The following is a 20,964-nucleotide window of genomic DNA, read 5'->3' as shown; positions in this document are numbered from 1 at the left end:
GTGGAATATGTTAATGCAATGTTCGGATCATATGTTACCTAACATGGCCACTGTACCATGTGTTTCTTCATATTTACAGTCAGGTGCTGCCACGTGTTGAATAACATTCTTTCAATGGAAACTATTTAACAGTGGCTGTCAGTCAGTCACACATTTTTGTTTCAATTTTCTTTCATCATAAAAATAAAAATTAAAAGTTTAAAGGTCACATTATTAGGTCAACCTCCCTCTCTCATTTTACTAAATTGAATGAAATCACACGAGTTCCATAGGTAAAGAACAGTGAGATTTCATTTAAGTAACGAACAACGACATTAAATCAGCTAGCGAAGTTCAAAGGTTCCAGACGACGGTGAAACTCCATGTGTTTATCATAATTAGTCTGTTTATACACTTATGACGTCTGATGACGTCCAACACAGTCATTATACGTATTAGGCCTTCACATGCTCGTCTCAATCTTTAATATAGGAAACATTCTCTGTTAGACTTGAGGTTCTCACAGCGATGAGTATGAAGATTTCTGTCTTCTGGGTTGTTGCGCTGTGTAGTCTGGTCGATGTTTACCAACGTTTCAGAGGTCATACTGCCTCCATCATCAGGGCGATGAGTATGAAGATTTCTGTCTTCTGGGTTGTTGCGCTGTGTAGTCTGGTCGATGTTAACCAACGTTTCAGAGGTCATACTGCCTCCATCATCAGAGTATGAAGATTTCTGTCTTCTGGTTTGTTGCGCTGTGTAGTCTGGTCGATGTTAACCAACGTTTCAGAGGTCATACTGCCTCCATCATCAGAGTATGAAGATTTCTGTCTTCTGGTTTGTTGCGCTGTGTAGTCTGGTCGATGTTAACCAACGTTTCAGAGGTCATACTGCCTCCATCATCAGAGTATGAAGATTTCTGTCTTCTGGTTTGTTGCGCTGTGTAGTCTGGTCGATGTTAACCAACGTTTCAGAGGTCATACTGCCTCCATCATCAGAGTATGAAGATTTCTGTCTTCTGGTTTGTTGCGCTGTGTAGTCTGGTCGATGTTAACCAACGTTTCAGAGGTCATACTGCCTCCATCATCAGAGTATGAAGATTTCTGTCTTCTGGTTTGTTGCGCTGTGTAGTCTGGTCGATGCTAACCAACGTTTCAGAGGTCATACTGCCTCCGTCATCAGAGTATGAAGATTTCTGTCTTCTGGGTTGTTGCGCTGTGTAGTCTGGTCGATGTTTACTAACGTTTCAGAGGTCATACTGCCTCCGTCATCAGAGTATGAAGATTTCTGTCTTCTGGGTTGTTGCGCTGTGTAGTCTGGTCGATGTTTACCAACGTTTCAGAGGTCATACTGCCTCCGTCATCAGAGTATGAAGATTTCTGTCTTCTGGGTTGTTGCGCTGTGTAGTCTGGTCGATGTTTACTAACGTTTCAGAGGTCATACTGCCTCCGTCATCAGAGTATGAAGATTTCTGTCTTCTGGGTTGTTGCGCTGTGTAGTCTGGTCGATGCTAACCAACGTTTCAGAGGTCATACTGCCTCCGTCATCAGAGTATGAAGATTTCTGTCTTCTGGGTTGTTGCGCTGTGTAGTCTGGTCGATGTTTACCAACGTTTCAAAGGTCATACTGCCTCCATCATCAGAGTATGAAGATTTCTGTCTTCTGGGTTGTTGCGCTGTGTAGTCTGGTCGATGTTTACCAACGTTTCAGAGGTCATACTGCCTCCGTCATCAGAGTATGAAGATTTCTGTCTTCTGGGTTGTTGCGCTGTGTAGTCTGGTCGATGTTTACTAACGTTTCAGAGGTCATACTGCCTCCGTCATCAGAGTATGAAGATTTCTGTCTTCTGGGTTGTTGCGCTGTGTAGTCTGGTCGATGTTAACCAACGTTTCAGAGGTCATACTGCCTCCGTCATCAGAGTATGAAGATTTCTGTCTTCTGGGTTGTTGCGCTGTGTAGTCTGGTCGATGTTAACCAACGTTTCAGAGGTCATACTGCCTCCGTCATCAGAGTATGAAGATTTCTGTCTTCTGGGTCGTTGCGCTGTGTAGTCTGGTCGATGTTTACCAACGTTTCAGAGGTCATACTGCCTCCATCATCAGGGCGATGAGTATGAAGATTTCTGTCTTCTGGGTTGTTGCGCTGTGTAGTCTGGTCGATGTTAACCAACGTTTCAGAGGTCATACTGCCTCCGTCATCAGAGTATGAAGATTTCTGTCTTCTGGGTTGTTGCGCTGTGTAGTCTGGTCGATGCTAACCAACGTTTCAGAGGTCATACTGCCTCCGTCATCAGAGTATGAAGATTTCTGTCTTCTGGGTTGTTGCGCTGTGTAGTCTGGTCGATGTTAACCAACGTTTCAGAGGTCATACTGCCTCCGTCATCAGGGCCCTGATCAAACATTCTCTGGTCTTTTTTGTTAAGAAAGAACGTGTGTTATATCTGTTGACAAATGCTCTATTAGTGAACTAATTAAAACAGTGTATTAATTTTTTTTTAATTAGAGTATTTACTACTGGTAGGGACACTGTAAGCTAGACTACGTCTATTCAGTATCCCCTATACAAGTCTCACACAAAGTCTGTTGATGCGTGATTCCTTAGCTTTCATATTCTTTATTCTGTTTTTTTTTTTAGATTGTCAATATGGATGAACATGCGAGGGGTGGTTCTGTTCTGTTGCTGGGGATCACCGTTTTTATCCCCATGACTGCTACCTGTTTCTTGCACAAAGCTGGTCCCATTCTGTTCCCGCAACCTCTGCAGAATCACGTAGTACAAAAGCGGACTATATAGCATTTCTATACTGAACGACAACGCTCAGTTTTGGACACTTCTGTTGGGTAGTTGGTGCATGACGTATTCAGTTTAATTCAGACGCCGACATGTGCCAGTCCACGATTATATCCTACAGCTGAAGCGTAGGATATAAGCATTTTTAGCGAGGGCTAAATCGCCTCGGATCCACATCACTTATAACAAGGCTTGCGACTAACTCCACAGAGTAGATTTTCCTAAGAAGCTAATAGTTATTCATCTAGCCAAGAAATTCGTCTTTTATCTAAACCGAAGGTATGGAATAAACTGCCTATGGAAAGTACCCTGAGTCACACAGTCTCACATCTTTTTATCACAGATCCATTCTATTATTATTCCCCCATTTACGTCTAGGTCTCCTAAGTGTTCTCTTTCATTCAGGTTTTTCAACTAAAGTTTTGTGAATCTCCTGTGCATGCTACTAACGCAGGATTACTGATGGCAATCGTACACTTCTACTATAAATGTTAAGAGCCATCACCTTAGATCTGTCTTGCACATACTCCTCGCACATTCCCTCCTGTAATGAGGACTTCTCAGACCATTGTTTCGGAGCCATTGTTACATCGCTCTGCTGCTTTGTATGTACACCCCTTCCAGCCATATTCACTAAAAACATCACTCAGTGTCAGACCACAGATCCGTGCCTCACATGGCCTGCGCTCCACAGTTCGGTACACTGTGCGCGTTACCAAACACTAATGTGATGTGAGCGATAAATATAAAATAACTAAGTCCCTGGTAGGAGAAACCGCAGGTTCAACACCGACAACACTAAAGCCCGCCACCGGACACGATCCTAAGCCAACTCTTTTCATTTACCATTCTCACAGCCCACCTCCCTAAGATCCATCTTAATATTATCCTCCCATCTCCTTCTAGGTCTGCCCCTTCTTCGTTTTAGGATAATCAGACCAAGGAGAGAGACATGGGTGTGAGAGCATATACCATTCTTCGGAGAGGTGAGAAATCTTCGTTCGGAAAAATTTAAAAAAACACATAGGCAGATCCAGGCCAAACCACTTAGCCTACCGGGAGACACATTCTTCGGAGATACCGTAGACCGAGATTAAGAATACATGTAGACTCCCTCATACTTCTTCAAATAGTCACATTTTCTTAAACACAGAAATAAATGTATCCTTATCTTTATTTGATAGGTACATATCCTGCAAGTTATTTTATCGGTCTACAAATGATTATTATTATTATTCAAATTTGTTTTAAAAACGTATCGTTATCTGTATTCGTAGTTTTCCTAGATATAATTTCTACAATTACCACCTGTCCTAAAATAACTCGCCAACTTTTTTTAAATTATTCAAATCAACATATTACTTTGAACATCATGGAGTGGGGGAAGTTTATAGGTTGGAATGGCTGCTCTTGGCGAAGCGATGGTCTAAAACACCACTTACTGGCATGATAAGTGAGATGTTATTCAGAGGAGACTCTAAAATAGGACAGACTCGAAAGCCTTCAGCCAATTAGACCCACTGTGTTATTTCAATTTCCACAAATTATCATGTTACAAGAAAGTACATCAACACAACCAAATAGCTATTTTTATAACACTGGATTATAATATGAAACTAACACAAGATGTGTCAATTTACAATTACTACGTTCTATACACTACATTACATATACTACACTCTACACCACGTCTGAACACTCTACTCTCGAATCTCTGTAAAGAACACGTAGCTTACCTTTGAAGAACTAAGTGTAATTAATAAAATTTAAAAATTCAGTTGCTGCTTCGGAGACAACATAATAAGTTTCCAATACAAAGTTTAATTGGTCAGTTGTTTGAGGAAATAATCGCTTCTTATTATGAGAATCATCTTATTATTTGTAGTGTTCTGTCTGAGGACAGGTCCATATGAACAGGATCCTTCCATCCTTTTCTCGGACTGGGACCTGTTCATATACGTTCTTGGCAGATGATCCAGAAGTGGTTTGCCATTGCCTTCTTCTGTGTGTGAATGGAGTAATTGTTAGGATGCCACGGAGGAAAACTCCGTGTTGCCTAGACCACGGCCTTGCCCAACACAAGTTATAAATTCGGGCACCGCTGGGAATGGAACCCGAGACCCCAGGATTACAAGGCCAGCGTTCTAACCGCTAGACCACCGTGGCGGTTGAGAATCATATACCTACCCTAAAAGAACAAACTTAGTTTCTGTATGTGAAAGTAACTGGTACGTATAGTTACAAATGGACTTTAAAGAATTAACAGATAAAAGAGGCATTTTAAATACAGAAGTGGATGACTTATGGCGACGCCAAAACAGAATGATAGAAGCGATAAACGTGGGATATTTAGCTTGACAGGTTGGTAATACAGGTTAGTCCATACGAAGAGACTACAGTGGTCTACATAATGAGAGAAATGAAAAGAGCCTGAGTGAGGACAATAATAAAAATAAGTAAACTCAGCACACCTGAAAGTAGGTTCATTGGCTATCAACATAAATAATTAATGGATCTATGAAGAAATATTCATAAAATGACATATATGTAACGAATGTTAGTTTAGCAGATAACATATTATATTCTTCTGTAATGAGCCACGGTGGTCTAGCGGTTAGAACACATGCCTTGTAATCCTGGGGTTCCGGGTTCAATTCCCGGCGGTGCCCGAATTTATAACTTGTGTTGGGCAAGGCCGTGGTCTAGGCAACACGGAGTTTTCCTCCGGGGGCTTCCCCGGTTTCTCCGTGGCATCCCAACGATTACTCCATTCACACACAGAAGAAGGCAATGGCAAACCACTTCTGGATCATCTGCCAAGAACGTATATGAACAGGTCCCAGTCCGAGAAAAGGATGGAAGGATCCTGTTCATATGGACCTGTCGTCAGACAGAACACTAAATAAATAAATAAATTCTTCTGTATTGATGGAATGTAACTACAGAGGTTTCTTACCCACACTACAAACTCTAGGCCTACAACTGATTTACAGTTAATATTCTAGAGGTGAGATTCATGCTATTAAATCAGAAATATAACATTGAAAAATGTCTGATTGAATCACGTTAAATTAAGAGATGTCTGATAAGTTAAATCACATTAAATGTTCATATGTGATTTGAACGTTGAAAACACTTATCATATAAAACGCAAGAAACATATTTCAGTATTTAAAAGTTGGTGTTGAATATTTATCAAGTGTTTTTTTTCATTTTAGGCCTAATTATCTAAATTATTTTTCAGGTGAGTTAGATACTTTTAAGAGTGTTCTGCGGGACATTAAGGATAATAAGTTTTTATAGTATTGACGATCGTGCTCCTTGACATATGCATAAACTTTTAAAAAATTTATACCAGGTAAGACTGCTTATAAAGTTGCTTCTGAATACAGTAAATTGTCAGATTTTTATTGTTCTTTTTAGTCAGCATGTATTCTATTAACTGCATGCCCTGGGTTTCCGTACATAAGTATTTAATTAAATGTATTTCAACTTCAGAATCATATAAGTTTCTGTAAATGACCTGACAGTATGATTAATTTTCTGTGTAAATACGAGTTTGAGGAATACATTCATTCATCCACCCCGCCATCTGGTGAGAGAGGTGTAAACTCAGTGAGTTTGAATTTCAGACTGGTGTATGAATACGCGAAGTTTTTTGAAAATAAAACCAGTAACTTTATTATGATGACGTAATGAACTGTCACTAAATTAATTTGGTATTTAAAATAATAGATAGTCTACCTTTATCAATCCTTTAGGACACAAAACGTATCAGCATTTAGCCTATTTAATTACAGTTTCCCTGTTTAAAAATTATTCAACTAAAGACATTTTGTTAAATGAGAGCAATTTATGCCAAAACGTTATTCGGGGTCTTGTAAATACACTACGTGAGAAAAATTTGGAGTTATTGAACGTAACTACCACTGTTTCTTTAAGCGCTTAAACCTTCATATAAACTACAAACATGTCACTAACAACGTTCAGACCTATTAACGTACATATCAGCGTGGTATTTGAGCGAGGTAATTTTCTCGTCGTATTTTTCAGCTCCAAAAATGTACGCTACATGCTCTAAAGTCAAAAGTAGCCTAGCTAAAAGGTTTTTTTCAATAAAGAACAGCCTTTTCAATATTCCCTTCTACACCAAATATCCTCTTTTCTCTTAATCTTCCACCAACATGCTGAAGCCCTGTGTCCACCAATTTTCTCTGCATATTCCCGGATACAAAACCCAAAAAACAACCCTCTGTTTCCCCTCATTCTCGGTTTACTTTATTTCCCTTGTGCGTTAAAATCTCCCATAAGCAGTGTGGACGGGTCTGGTTCGTCCCGATAGCGCCCAGTTACAAGCGGCTCGTCGTCCCACTGGACGTAATTAAAAAAAACATAAGAGGTTTTGTTGAATTTTAGCAGGTTCAGACAAGTTAATTGTTGTGGTTACACGTGACAATCCATCTTTGTTAACTCAAGTCTCTCCTATTATTACAGAAGTCCTACATATATATATATATATATATATATATATATATATATATTCAAATAATATTTACAACACATATTAACAAAAAGTCCAAACTCTGTCTATTCCCCTCTACTGAGTAAAATTAAATATAACTTTTGGTCTGAATACAATATTTCGGTTCCTATAATGAATCTCAATTTTGGTGTTCATTGTGAGAGCCATCTATTGTTAAGAGTTAAAGTATGAACCTGTATTGGATAATCGTACTGGGAATTAATTGCGGTTTGGTGAAATATTATTATATACGCGTGATTCCGTTACTGCACGAGGCCCGTAGTCTGCAAGAGCTTTGTAATTTTAAACAAAGAAGAAATACTTTTTTTTTAATTGTATTCTGAATTTTGCCTCCGAATCATTTAAAAAAAACGAACGTATTTATAAAATATATGAACAACAACTCACCAATTTCTTTGAAGCGATGGCGGATTGAATGTTTTAACACTAAAATTATTTCCTGAAAGAAAATATTTACAGAATAGAAGCGACTGTTTGTTTCTCCTGATTAAAGCGATTTAAACGTGGACCGCACGGTTTTCTCTGTACGAAACATGTTCAGCCATGAATAATGGATCTTGGTTCTTTATATTTTTGAAGTGATCTAAAACAGGGGGTCACAACCTTCTAAAACCTGGGGTTGCATCTATCAATCCATACCTAATCGCGGGCCGCTACACTCCGGGTTTTACCTAACTGAGATCACTGTATTGGAACTTATGGAAATTTATTAAAAATTCTACTTACTTTAAGCCTGCTAATGCAAACAGATTATAATATCACTCAGTCATTATATTTCACAAGTTTCTTTGTTTGTTATTTTTATTTGCTTAAAATTAGTTTTTATATTCAATTATTTTTCTTTATAGTCCAACACAGTGATAGAACACTATTAAAAAAATGTACGTGAGACGGGTAAGGCCCGTAAGTCGTGACTTAAGAATCCCTGGTCTAAATTACTGGTTAAAATAAATTATTTTGAAAGATTACAGTTTCATTACCGCTACGGTGGTGCTCAAATTTATAACTTGTGTTGGGCAAGGCCGTGGTCTAGGCAACACGGAGTTTTCCTCCGGGGGCTTCCCCGGTTTCTCCGTGGCATCGCAACAATTACTCCATTCACACACTGAAGAAGGCAATGGCAAACCACTTCTGGATCATCTGCCAAGAACGTATATGAACAGGTCCCAGTCCGAGAAAAGGATGGAAGGATCCTGTTCATATGGACCTGTCGTCAGACAGAACACTAATAATAAATAAATAGTCTAGCGGTTAGAACGCTGGCCTTGTAATCCTGGGGTCTCGGGTTCGATTCCCGGCGGTGCCCGAATTTATAACTTGTGTTGGGCAAGGCCGTGGTCTAGGCAACACGGAGTTTTCCTCCGTGGCATCCCAACAATTACTCCATTCACACACAGAAGAAGGCAATGGCAAACCACTTCTGGATCATCTGCCAAGAACGTATATGAACAGGTCCCAGTCCGAGAAAAGGATGGAAGGATCCTGTCCATATGGACCTGTCGTCAGACAGAACACTAAATAAATAAATAAACAGTTTCATTGTAATGCCATGTAATCTTAGATGCTATCTTTTCGTTTTCAGTTACACCATTCAGAAACAGACTAGTCAAGCTTTCCTTCGTTAGCGTATGGGTAATTAATTTAAGCTGTAACGAATACACACTAAACCGAAAACCGGAACCTCATTATTCTCTTTCTGCATTTCAGTGCATTAAAGCTCGTCGATGTAGAACAACATCGTTTGCTGTGGACTTATTATTTCTCTCGCTAATTTTTTTCCGTTTTCATGTTACCTTTGTACATTCCATATTAATCGCCGCTAATTATAGAACTGTTAACCTTTTGCTTATCAGGACTATGAGACAAAGTTATATATTCACGCATGCCTTACGTCTGTACGCATGCATCAGTGTATAGAGCTACTTAAGTACGTATGTACGTACGCGTAATGTTAAAACCCCGGTACAGCGCCAAACTCCATCCATTTTCAATATTGGCGTTATATCAGGGGAAAGGATTAAATTGAAAATTTCTTTATTTAGATCAAAGGATAAACATTTATATATTTCTGGTTTATACGGGATATTGTTCTCTGTGTGCATACAAGTCTGATTTCACGAGCTACAGTATATTACCACTCCAGAACAGTGTCAACATTAGCATTAAGGCCAAAGATGAAAGGTAGGTTAAGACTATACAGACTCGGAAAGAAAGGATTTGATATCACTGAACGTCGCTGTCGAGTATTAACATTTCTTCGTATGCGGGAGGTCTCAGGTTCAAATCTCGGCCTCTCTACTAAAATACCTGGATTGTAACTTTATTTAAGCCATGGCTGTTTCCTCCCTGATCATTTTAAATATTTTAATCATTACATGTCGTAACAATTATTTATTTTAAACCGTCTTATCACAATATTTAAAATTTCTTATAATTAAGATAATAAAATATTATTGATGTTCCATATCGATTGATCGATTTACATTTTGGAACATTCTTTACACAACATGTTTCAGTTTTTATAAAACCATCATCAGGTGTAAAATATTTACGAACTTAAAACTCAAATATGATTCCATTTGGTGATGTTTCATGCCATCTTCTACTTACAGACCGATATGTACATCTGATAAAATTAAGAAAAGACAACACCTCGCCCAAAATTGAGAAACAAATGGCATGAAACATCACCAAATGGAATCATATTTGAGTTTTAAGTTCGTAAATATTTTACACCTGATGATGGTTTTATAAAAACTGAAACATGTTGTGTAAAGAATGTTCCAAAATGTAAATCGATCAATCGATATGGAACATCAATGATATTTTATTATCTTAATTATAAGAAATTTTAAATATTGTGATAAGACGGTTTAAAATAAATAATTGTTATAATATTCACAATATGACGCAATTACACTATCTTATTACATGTCGTATAATTCGACGCTTTGCAGACTGAGATTCTGACAGCGACTTTATATAAACCACAAACAAGATAAATTAAATAGACCGAATTAAGGAATATACTTCGATATGTTCGGAACCCAAATTGCCTGCGTTAAGCCTATCTGAAAAGCTGCAACATGGAGTCTGCGAGACGCACAGACTCAGCTGCGATCCCACCCTACAAAACATTCATCTCCTTTCTGAGAAGTAATTAATACTGCAGAAGTGAGAAAGGCGAGTTAGACAATCGCTGCGAGATTCATAACGAGTAATTTGGGTTCTGCACTTGACTGGTTTCAAATACGAAACACGCGGGGTGAGGTGGGGAGGTTGAGTGCTAGGTCTTTGTCAGTCCTACCCTCTTTTCCTCCCTCAAACCCTTTAAAGGAAAAGGAATTGTGTTGTACTGTGCTTGGATTTTCGGAACTACTGGGAATAGAGAATGAATGAGAGAAAGGGGTGCCCTTTTGCTATAAGTCTACGTCTCTTACCCATAACATAAACAAGGAAACCTCTCTGTAAAGACCGCAGTGATTATCCGTTCGCATGTACATAGACCTACAACTATTGTTCAATAAGATAAGGTCTAATATCTTTATGAACAGGCCCATTGTAGTTGATTTCAAGGCCCTTCGTATAAATTGTTATCATCTGATAAACTTCAGAATTTTATTTCTTTGAATAACAGACGTCATTAAACCAATATATTTCGACTCTTAATATCTGTATAACCACTTGCCAAAATATGGGGGGGGGGGGCGTGGAGGGGACGGAGAGACCTATGTTTTATAATCACCATCAAAACATGACTGTATCAGGTTGTAAGAATAAATTAATATAATTTGGAAGGCATTTCTACTGATTCAGTCCTGTACACATGCCAATCCCAATCACTAAAGTATTTTCTGAAATCTGTGAGGTCTACAGGAAATTTCTTTAAAAAAGTCCAATCATCCGTTTTGCTCTGAAGCATTTATCCAGTTTCTAATTTTGACGGCAATTAAGAACTTCAATGTGTACATATTCTAACTGGCATAGGATTTTTACGTAATTTCGAGACCTGCAGAGCAAGAGTACATCTGGGTGGTAACTTCCACTGACTTAACGGGCTAAGCTTCATTAACATTTTTAATGATTCAAACTAAGCCGCCGCCCCGTGATGACCCAACAGATCACCTGACACAGGATTTCATTGAATCTAGTGGCCATTAAGAAACTTAATAGATTTCACATGTTGAACTTCAAATTAAGAATAATAAATACATCAGAGTTCAGGTTCTGACGGATGTGAGTTGACTTTTGGGTTGTTGCTTTGTGTAATCGGATAGAAGTTCACCGACGTTTCAGAGGAGCTTGCTGCCTCAATCATCAGGAAGGATAATCGAGGCAAAAAGTTCTTTTGAAACATCGATAAACTTATACCAGGCTTCACGGCTCGACAACCCTGAAGACAACCATCTTCAAGCAAGAATCATTCAGTGAAAGTAAACAAGAAATATAAGACCTGGTGTCCTTAGTTGTTATGAATATATTAATTAATATTTCGTAATTTATTTCTAATTGTAGACGATTATCTCCGCACTTGTATCTAAAAGACTTGTTTCGTCTACAGTTTACTGTTTTGAATTCTTCGTGCGAAAGCAAATATTGATATGGTTTTGCAGAATTTTCAAATTTGTATACGAATCAATTCGAATCAATACTTCCAAAATCTTGCAATTAATTAGCAGTGAGAATGAATCTTGCGTAGGGGAACAGTGAATGGATGGACAATAATTATCTGGATGACAGATGAAGACGGAAATGGTCTGAAAAATGCTGTGTTATGTTGCGACTGAGCTTAATTTAATAAACACTTATTTTAGAGCAAACAATAAACGTACAGACTGTGTACTAGAATTTCGAAAGAGCACATACGAGACATATTGTTATATTATCAGCTGTTTCGCATGAATATGAGACAAGCATATCTTAAGCATTAGGTAACAGATATCAGACGTAGACAAATTTTAAACTGGAGTCATTTTATAAGAACTTACTTAACTACAAGGGAGCTCATAGACTATCAATATTGTTAGGATAGTGAAATGGATTGTCTCCTTGGTTGTGGCGCCTTGAATCTTTTGTGTAGTCTTCAACTTCATTTCTGCAGAAGGCGATACGTTGTTTTCAAAAGTTTGTAACAAGAACACACGGTTTCAAAACCCAGAAGACTACAATTGACATAATTTCCGCTGTGAGATCTTCCAGTCATAAATGAAATGCAGATGTTTCTTCGGGGTTGAACATGTCGCTCGGGTATGGTTGATAAAAAATGCATGCAAAATTTTAGAGGGATGTTTTGAGTGATGCTCCCTGTTATGTGTTGATCGTTAGGTTAACACAAAATTTTTTTTATTATAATTTAAATTTTTACTAGAAACCTACTACATGTTTCGACTTTCAGTGACCATCTTCAGGTGGTTCTCTTTAAGTGTTCGAAACTAATATATATATGACTGCTAATTCGTGTGCATATTTTCTGTTGCTGACTTCAAAACGCAATGGACTATGTTTTAAGTAGCTTACATGTTTTATTAGACTGGTTTAGAGAAAAAAACCTGTTGGAAAAGCGAACATTTCTAAAATTAAAAAATAAATGGGAGCAGTTACAGGGTATAATTTTAGGATAACAGCTAAAAAAAAAATACTGGGTCAAGATCGTGTCCAGTGGTATTCATTAATGTAAGCAACGTCGAATATTAAGTTTTTAAAGTAATAGTTTATATAGTTTGTTAGTCAGAATGTTAATTTGATAGTTTTTGGTTAGTTTGTAGTTAAATTTTGCATTCTGATACCAGTATTTAGTTTACTAACTAATTAGAATGTTGGTTTCTTAGTTAATTATTTAGTAGCTATGGTGTTTATTTAGTTAGTCAGTTAGTTAGATTCCTTTATGTAATTATGTTTATCCTTGAGAGGTTTCCCTGTCTTTGCAGCGACGCCTTGTTAATATAAGTTACACATCAATCCTTCTCGCTGTATAACATAAAACACATTCAGGTACCTGAATGGTCTTACTATACAGGTTCTCCACGAATTGCTTAGAAGTTAGCAGACTGCCTCCACGTTCTTTGTCTTGCGCACAGTGGAGGCAACTCAGCAGCAGTAGCTCTTTAATCACTGAACAAAATGGTTGTCGACAAATGCAAAGGCACGAGAAAGAGAGAATATAACAGCATCCCCCCCTCACCCCCCTCTCCCTTACTCTATTTATTTACATATATTATGTATTGTTACCCAGATGGGAAGATATTTATTTCGCATTATGAAATTTAAGGTGCTGCCTTTAAGATTAAAGGCTGGTACGATGAAGAGGGGGTGACTTACACAATGGACTACCATTTCCTTGATAGAAATTTCGTCTTTGAATCTGTTGAGGGAGAAATGGAATTGAGATATTTGATATGCAAAGGAATTGTGTGTGTATGTATGGGAATTATACTGGAGTTATTACGAGAATGTTGAGGGACAGAAAATGTTCCTTTCCGTGTTGCTGTTATTAGTGTTTGATGATTTTACGGTGTCAGAAATCATTATATTTATATAACACGAATGAGACAGAGATATTTATATAACATATTCGTAGATATGATAATATTAAAATGGAGATTAAAGATGTGTTCTCTGACGTTGTGGTTTGAAATCTTGCGTCTGAGGATAGGGTCTGGTTGTGTGTTCATGTGAACACGGTAAAAAATCATCTGGTATCATTAAATGTGAGGAATTTCGTGGGTAACTTTGTTACTCTTGGTTTCTGCTAAAGTACTATATTCCACGAAGTTTGATAGATCCAACTATTATTATGCGTTCTTTAAACATTTTGCATGAAATGAACACACGTAGGGCTGGTCATGTCTGTCTGTCTGTCTATCTGTCTGTTTTCTTGATTCAACTCGAGAACTTCTCGACGAATTTTAAAGAAATTAGGTATGGATGTTGTGTCTCTGGAGTCTATCCTAAAATCATATTTTTAAATTTTATACACTCGGTAATACAAACATGGCGGACGAACAAAATTGTGATGTCGGATAGAAAGCAATAAGGTCATCCAGTTATGTACGGTGAAAGGTATTTTCGGCATAATAATTCTTTGTTTTATGTAAATTAAAAACATGGTGGATACGTGAATAAAAAAAAATATGTTGACTATCTGGATTCGATCCTATGACCCAGTGCGCGTCTCTGCACTCATAGAACTAATGCATCATATTTGTTTGCGCTGTTCAGAAGATTTTAACACTGCGAGATTTGTGTAGTTTAAAATTAAATTTGCCTAAATAAGATAACTGATGTAATCGTTTGTTAATAATTTAGAATTTGCAAAGGACGCGTGTTTTTATTATGGAATACAGCTTTAAAATCTTTCTTTTTTTAGTCTGTGTAGCCTATTATACCATAATTTAACATGTAGTGGTTTCACATTTCACAAATCACCGGTAGGCTGTTGGATTTGCAGATTTAAGAAAAACTTGTCTTAGATACAGAGGATTAAACTGCTTAGTCCATAGAAGACTACCTGACTGATGATATACCTGTGACACATTTCTTCAGAAATCTATTCAATTGAGGCTTGGAATCTCAGTGTTTGTATTTAGTCTAAATTAGTGACTTCAATCGATATTAAATTTTATGTGATGTCGATACAGAATAGTTTTATTCTTTTAGAAAAGTTTCAATTACTCTAGCTCTTAATTAATTTGTCTTAAACATTACATTTTACCATTGTTTTTAGGGATGGTAGAAAGATTGTATAAGTAGCTCTTTATGAAAACACCAGAGGTGGAGAGATTTGACAAGATCCAATGGAATTCAAAGGTTTTTGGGTGCGTATTTTAGCTGTTCCCTGCTTTAGACATTTTATGAAATGATTACCATCTCCAAAAGTGCTTTGACATTTTCTGAAGAAGACTGGGTTCAGGTTTACAATTTTAATAAAAATATTTTCTTTATATATAATAAAATTTAGCAACGGATCCATCGATACGCTAAATTTATATGGAAATCGAATATTATTATACGTTATCATATCGCAGGACATCGATATCACATGACATCTCTGCATTAAGTGCCTCACTGAAGTAGTTTGATGTCAGTCTGTTTGTTCAGATAACTTCATCTTATTCAAAATAGCAGATTGATGTTTGATAGACTTAGTGTTTTATACATTATTTTTATACAGAGAATTTATGGTCTTATTCCTTCGCGTTTATTGAAACGTAAGATGTGTAATTCATTAGATGGACTGTACTTAGATTACTTAAAAATGCTGCATCAACTACATCGATCATTTAGAATCGAGTGATATTATAGAATGAACGAGATCCTTGAACTCAAAACAACTAGTGAGACTGTAGTCGTGGCCTATTTTATGGTAGCCTACAATCCCGAAATTTTCCGTAAATTACTTGAGCAGATGAGAGACTAATAGCTTCCAAACCAAGAAAAACACTGTTCCGTGGAGTTAATTCAGTGAGGTTAGGTTAGGTTAGGTTAGGTTAGGTTATGTTAGGTTAGGTTGGGTTAGGTTGGGTTAGGTTGGGTTAGGTTGGGTTAGGTTGGGTTAAGTTAAGTTAGGTTAGGTTAGGTTGGGTTAGGTTGGGTTAGGTTGGGTTAGGTTAGGTTGGGTTAGGTTGGGTTAGGTTGGGTTAGGTTGGGTTAGGTTGGGTTAGGTTGGGTTAAGTTGGGTTAGGTTAAGTTAAGTTAGGTTAGGTAAGGTTAGGTTAAGTTAGGTTAGGTTAGGTTAGGTTAAGTTAGGTTGGGTTAGGTTGGGTTAGGTTAGGTTAGGTTTCGTACGCACACACAAGTCGGTACATGAACACTATTAAGGAGACGAGGTCTTCGCATCACTGGACACTGGCGTGAAATTCAGAGCTCACCGGAAGGGAAGGGGGTGTCTATATTGGATCTGACTGACTGGGAGGGGTGGCTCCTAATCTGCCACTTGCTGTTGTGGTTGAACACTACCAACCCTCATCCCTTAAAGTGTTGCACACGCCACATATTGAGAGGGAGTGAACTTCTACTTGTCAGGGGGTGTAAATTCGAGGGTTGAAGCAAATTATTGAAACGCATTGTTCCAGAACGTGTATTAGAATTTAAAAATGAATTAATCTATGAGTAGAATGCGTCATCCAATCTATTCATATCGGAATATCAAAACTTTTTAATTGTTTACTTCAACTGCGCTGTTAAAACTTCAAATTTAATTTCCTTTATGTGAGAAGGGAGATGGCAGAACGGATAACATGGAAGGATCCTGGCACCATCAGATCACTGTTGGAGCATGTAACGAGAGTGACTGATGTTTTAAGCTGGGGGGCAAGTTTTGAATTGAATTTTCAGCTTGTTGGTTAGTACGTTGTTTGACATCACTTTACAAACCAATAGTTTTATTTAACTACAAAAATGTTGGTTCTAGATAATGCTCGCTAAAATAAGGCAGAATAAGGAAAAATATTAAATTAAATGTCGTGGAGGTTCTCTTGATTATTCTTAGAATCTACTGACCTTGCGTATTTCTGAGGTCCACTAGACGGAACACGTATGAACCAGAAAATGAACAAATTTCGTTTTATATTCCTTTCCAATGAGTAGCAATAAGAATAGTGTATGATATGCAAAGGTAAAATAAGCTAGAACTTACAATATTCTGGCAGAAAAGAACGGATATTTTTAAATATACATGGCTACGTTCAGCTGCCTTCAGTAGTATGAAACTGTAGTGATAATTCCTACTTACAACTAATAAAATTTTGCGAGTGTGACATTAATTTCATTTCTATTTTGTGAACAGACGGACAGGTCTATCGCTACCAAATCTCAGGTTTTTCACACGAGTTTGTGTTTAACAGTTAGTAATTGTAGCATAAATAGGTTGATATCAGTTATAATAAATTTTATTTTGTTCGTTTTGTTACATATGTCCAATATTTTTTTTTATTATTTATGTAGTGTTCTGTCTGACGACAGGTCCATATGAACAGGATCCTTCCATCCTTTTCTCGGACTGGGACCTGTTCATATACGTTCTTGGCAGATGATCCAGAAGTGGTTTGCCATTGCCTTCTTCTGTGTGTGAATGGAGTAATTGTTGGGATGCCACGGAGAAACCGGGGAAGTCCCCGGAGGAAAACTCCGTGTTGCCTAGACCTAGCATTTTATGAAGTTAAGAGGATGATGCTTTTTTTATTTTAAGAACTTATATGTCGTGAATATAATTTCCTGTCCAATATAGGGAAGGAAATTATATTCACGACATATAAGTTCTTAAAATAAAAAAAGCATCATTCTCTTAACTTCATAAAATGCTGAAGATATGTTTAAATTTTTTTTTATTGGTGTTAAAATTGTTTTACTTTTATGGTGGAACATAAATTAGGACTATAAATAATTGGAAACAAAGTACGTGAAAAAGTGATTTGATCTCATAAGAAATGTAATGAACTATGTAGCATAGGGCTTAAAATAACGAGCAACTTCGTGGTTTTTACAGGTCACTTTTTATAAGGGCAAACTAGTAAAATAAATGAATATTTGTTTAATCTTGTCAGTCTAATCACAATAAAATTCCTATTAAATGTTAAAATATTACTATAATTAACATTTAAATATTTAAAATATATATTAAATGATGTTCTCTATCGAAATGTTCGATTTACAATTAGAACATCACTTTTCACACGACATGTATCAGTTCCAAATGAACCATCTTCAGGTGTATAAAATTATATAAACTTAAATATAATTTCTTAAATGCAACTTTTAGTCAGATGTTTATCAGATATCAAAATGATGTTTTCTTCCAGATTTTATTGTATTTTAATATATTTTAAATATTTAAATGTTAATTATAGTAATATTTTAATATTTAATAGGAATTTTATTGTGATTAGACTGACAAGATTAAACAAATATATATTTATCACAATATGACGCAACTTTATCATCCCAGAAATAAATGAAGTTAAGAACACCTCAACATTTATGTGGTTAAAACAAGGAAAATACAGAATTTTGACAAGGAAGTCTCTTGGAAAATGTCTACTTGGTCCTTAATCAACAGTTTTTATTTCTGAATCTTCAAGCTCTTGAAGTCACACCAGCCAACTTGGTGCTGGCAGTCTGCACTATGACAAGGGTTTACCGCATGAAGGTGCCCATCGATTTTGGAGCTTCAAGACGTCCTATTTCGGCTGCCGGTGTGCCGTTTGTCGAAACAGATATGATACCACGACCCCCGTCTGTCACACAACCACAAAAACACCCCCTTATAGCTGGCTAAAAGTATAGGAAGTCAACAGAATAACAATATAGAGAAATCGGCGTTTCTGCGCTTTCAAATATAAAAGAAATATATAACAAGTCTTGAAAAGGAGTATCTCTTTGTGAACTTCCCTTTTTCCTTACTTTACTTTGAGGAAACATGGAGAATTTTTTTTATAACTAAACCCTCTCACACGTCTACAATAGGCGCATGTTTCTTTTTCCTTCCCTCGGTGCTGCAGCCATCATACACTATCCACTCTCCCATTGTGACCAACTCTCTGGTTTAGGCACGGTTGTTTGAGTTTTGTTACACCCCGCATTGAATCCACAGCATATTGAACGTTATAAGCACGTACATCTGCATTTGAAAAGCATCTACTGTCAGGCACCATAATGTGACAGAAAAGTGAATTTTATCTCAATGAAGGTTACGTATTATTATGCGGTGAGATTCTTTTGTATATGCTCAAAAATGGGGGGTGATGTGATAGAAGGGTGCTACGAAGTATTCTTAAATGCGTCTTGATGGAAGGGGGGGGGGGGACATGTGACGTTGGAAAATTATATGGAAATTGATTTGCGAAATGGTTGACTTTACGTTCTAAAAGCTTGCAACTTTTCAGCAGGTAGACGATTATATTGGTGCAGGGGGTGGTTGGGGAGTAGAGGTGGAAATTTTTGCTCTATCATATTGTAGAAAGTTACCGGAAATTTTCTTGGCGTGAGTTGAAATTATTAGGAATAATTTTGATTTGTCTGTCTCAGAAATGGATTCAGTTAGTAATTATTGGTCTCGAGTTTATAGGCATCGGGTAATAGTAGATAAAGACTTAAAATATATAATAAAATTCAGGTCAATACACAAAACTTTATTTGGATGTTAAAATTTAAAATTTAAATGTTAAAATTTAAAATTTAAAATTTAAAATTTTAACATTTAAATTTTAAATTTTAACATCCAAATAAAGTTTTGTGTATTGACCTGAATTTTATTATATATTTTAATCAAAAACACAAACATGACGCATGTAAACCTTAAAAGTAGATAAAGACATTATTTATCAATGACAGGTGACATTTTTAAGCTTTGTACCAAATCAGCATTCATTTAAGCGAATATATAAGGCACTGGTTAATTCTGAAATTATTCTTAGTTTTGGGTATTTTAGGAAAACTAATTAACTTCTTTAAAATGTAATAATCGCCCAAACAGTAATAAAATCCTTGTTTCTTGCGACAGGCTTTTGGTACAGAACCCTTAAATTCTATACTACAGACAAAACCAGATCCTTTCTTGGTTTCAGTATACTTGACTAGCCCCGAGAGAGTGAAGGAGAGAGAGGGAGGTATAACCATGCTGAGATCAAGCAGGTACCGCTGGAGTGAGCGGCAGTCTGATCTTTTGATGTACAGGCCACTTCAAGGAAGAACGTATGAGGGAGAAGGGAATTTCTATCAGAAGAGAAAAAGGATTTGGATGCTGTCTGAACATGGGAGATTTGAAAAGGAATTTAGTTTCTTTAATGCATTCGTGTGTTGTGTTTTATTTATATGAAGACAACTATAAAATAAAAATGACACAAATACAAAATATCGGTGTGAACCGGATTGTTTAAAAGGGCGTTTTAATATGATATTAAATGTCTTACTGATGAAAGACTGTCTTTATTTTGGTCCTAAGAGAGAGGCTGAAGAACAGGGTAAGATGCAGAATTTCGATCATTTTTAATTATTTAACAATTATGTTTAAATAATTTAATTAAAAATAGGAAGTATTCCACAGTGTCATGTGGTATTCAATTTTTTTCAAAAAACAAAATTTTATTCGAGGAAAACATTTAAATAAAAATTAAACTAATCGAAATTTTACTGCAAGTTGTGATCGAAATCTAAAGTGGAGAGAAATCAGAACACCTCGGTGAAAACTGAGGGATAATATTAAAACGGATATTAAATAAACAAAGTATAGATGCCTGAACTGGAGTCACCTAGCTGAGAATGGATGGATTCGGGGCCCAGTGGCGGACTGTAGTTAACCATGGGGTTATACAAGAGACGGGGAACTTGTTAACACCTGAGTATCTATCACCTTCTCAAGAACCTAGATTTCCTTAATGTTGTGATGCCATATCAGAGACTGAAACTGATTGACGCTTTATTCTGTGACCTTCGCTTGTTAATATCCATCCACCAGGCTTTCCTCCCCCATCTCGTCACACAGTCCTAGAAAACTAGAACACAGCGTCTTCATTACGAATATATGTTTATTGGTAAGGAGAGCTTAATGCACATGTATAATTTGTACTGACGCTTCTTACCGGCACCAGAATTTGTTTTATATCGGAAGTCTACCTGTGTCATGGTTTCACCTTTATAATCTGATACTTAACTCAAAT

At 36.8% G+C, this 20,964-nt stretch overlaps 1 long non-coding RNA gene across 1 annotated transcript in view; it reads right to left on the bottom strand.

Moving 5' to 3' along the window:
* Positions 1 to 20,964, bottom strand: part of LOC110836094 (uncharacterized) — a 170,693-nt gene that overhangs the window by 103,446 nt on the left and 46,283 nt on the right. The window lies entirely within an intron of this gene.

The sequence above is a fragment of the Zootermopsis nevadensis genome, unplaced genomic scaffold, assembly GCF_977971745.1.
Source record: "Zootermopsis nevadensis isolate Lab colony 2312 unplaced genomic scaffold, Znev_1.0 Znev_ptg000021l, whole genome shotgun sequence".
Lineage (NCBI taxonomy): Eukaryota > Metazoa > Arthropoda > Insecta > Blattodea > Termopsidae > Zootermopsis > Zootermopsis nevadensis.
This window is presented reverse-complemented; position numbering and strand designations above follow the sequence as displayed.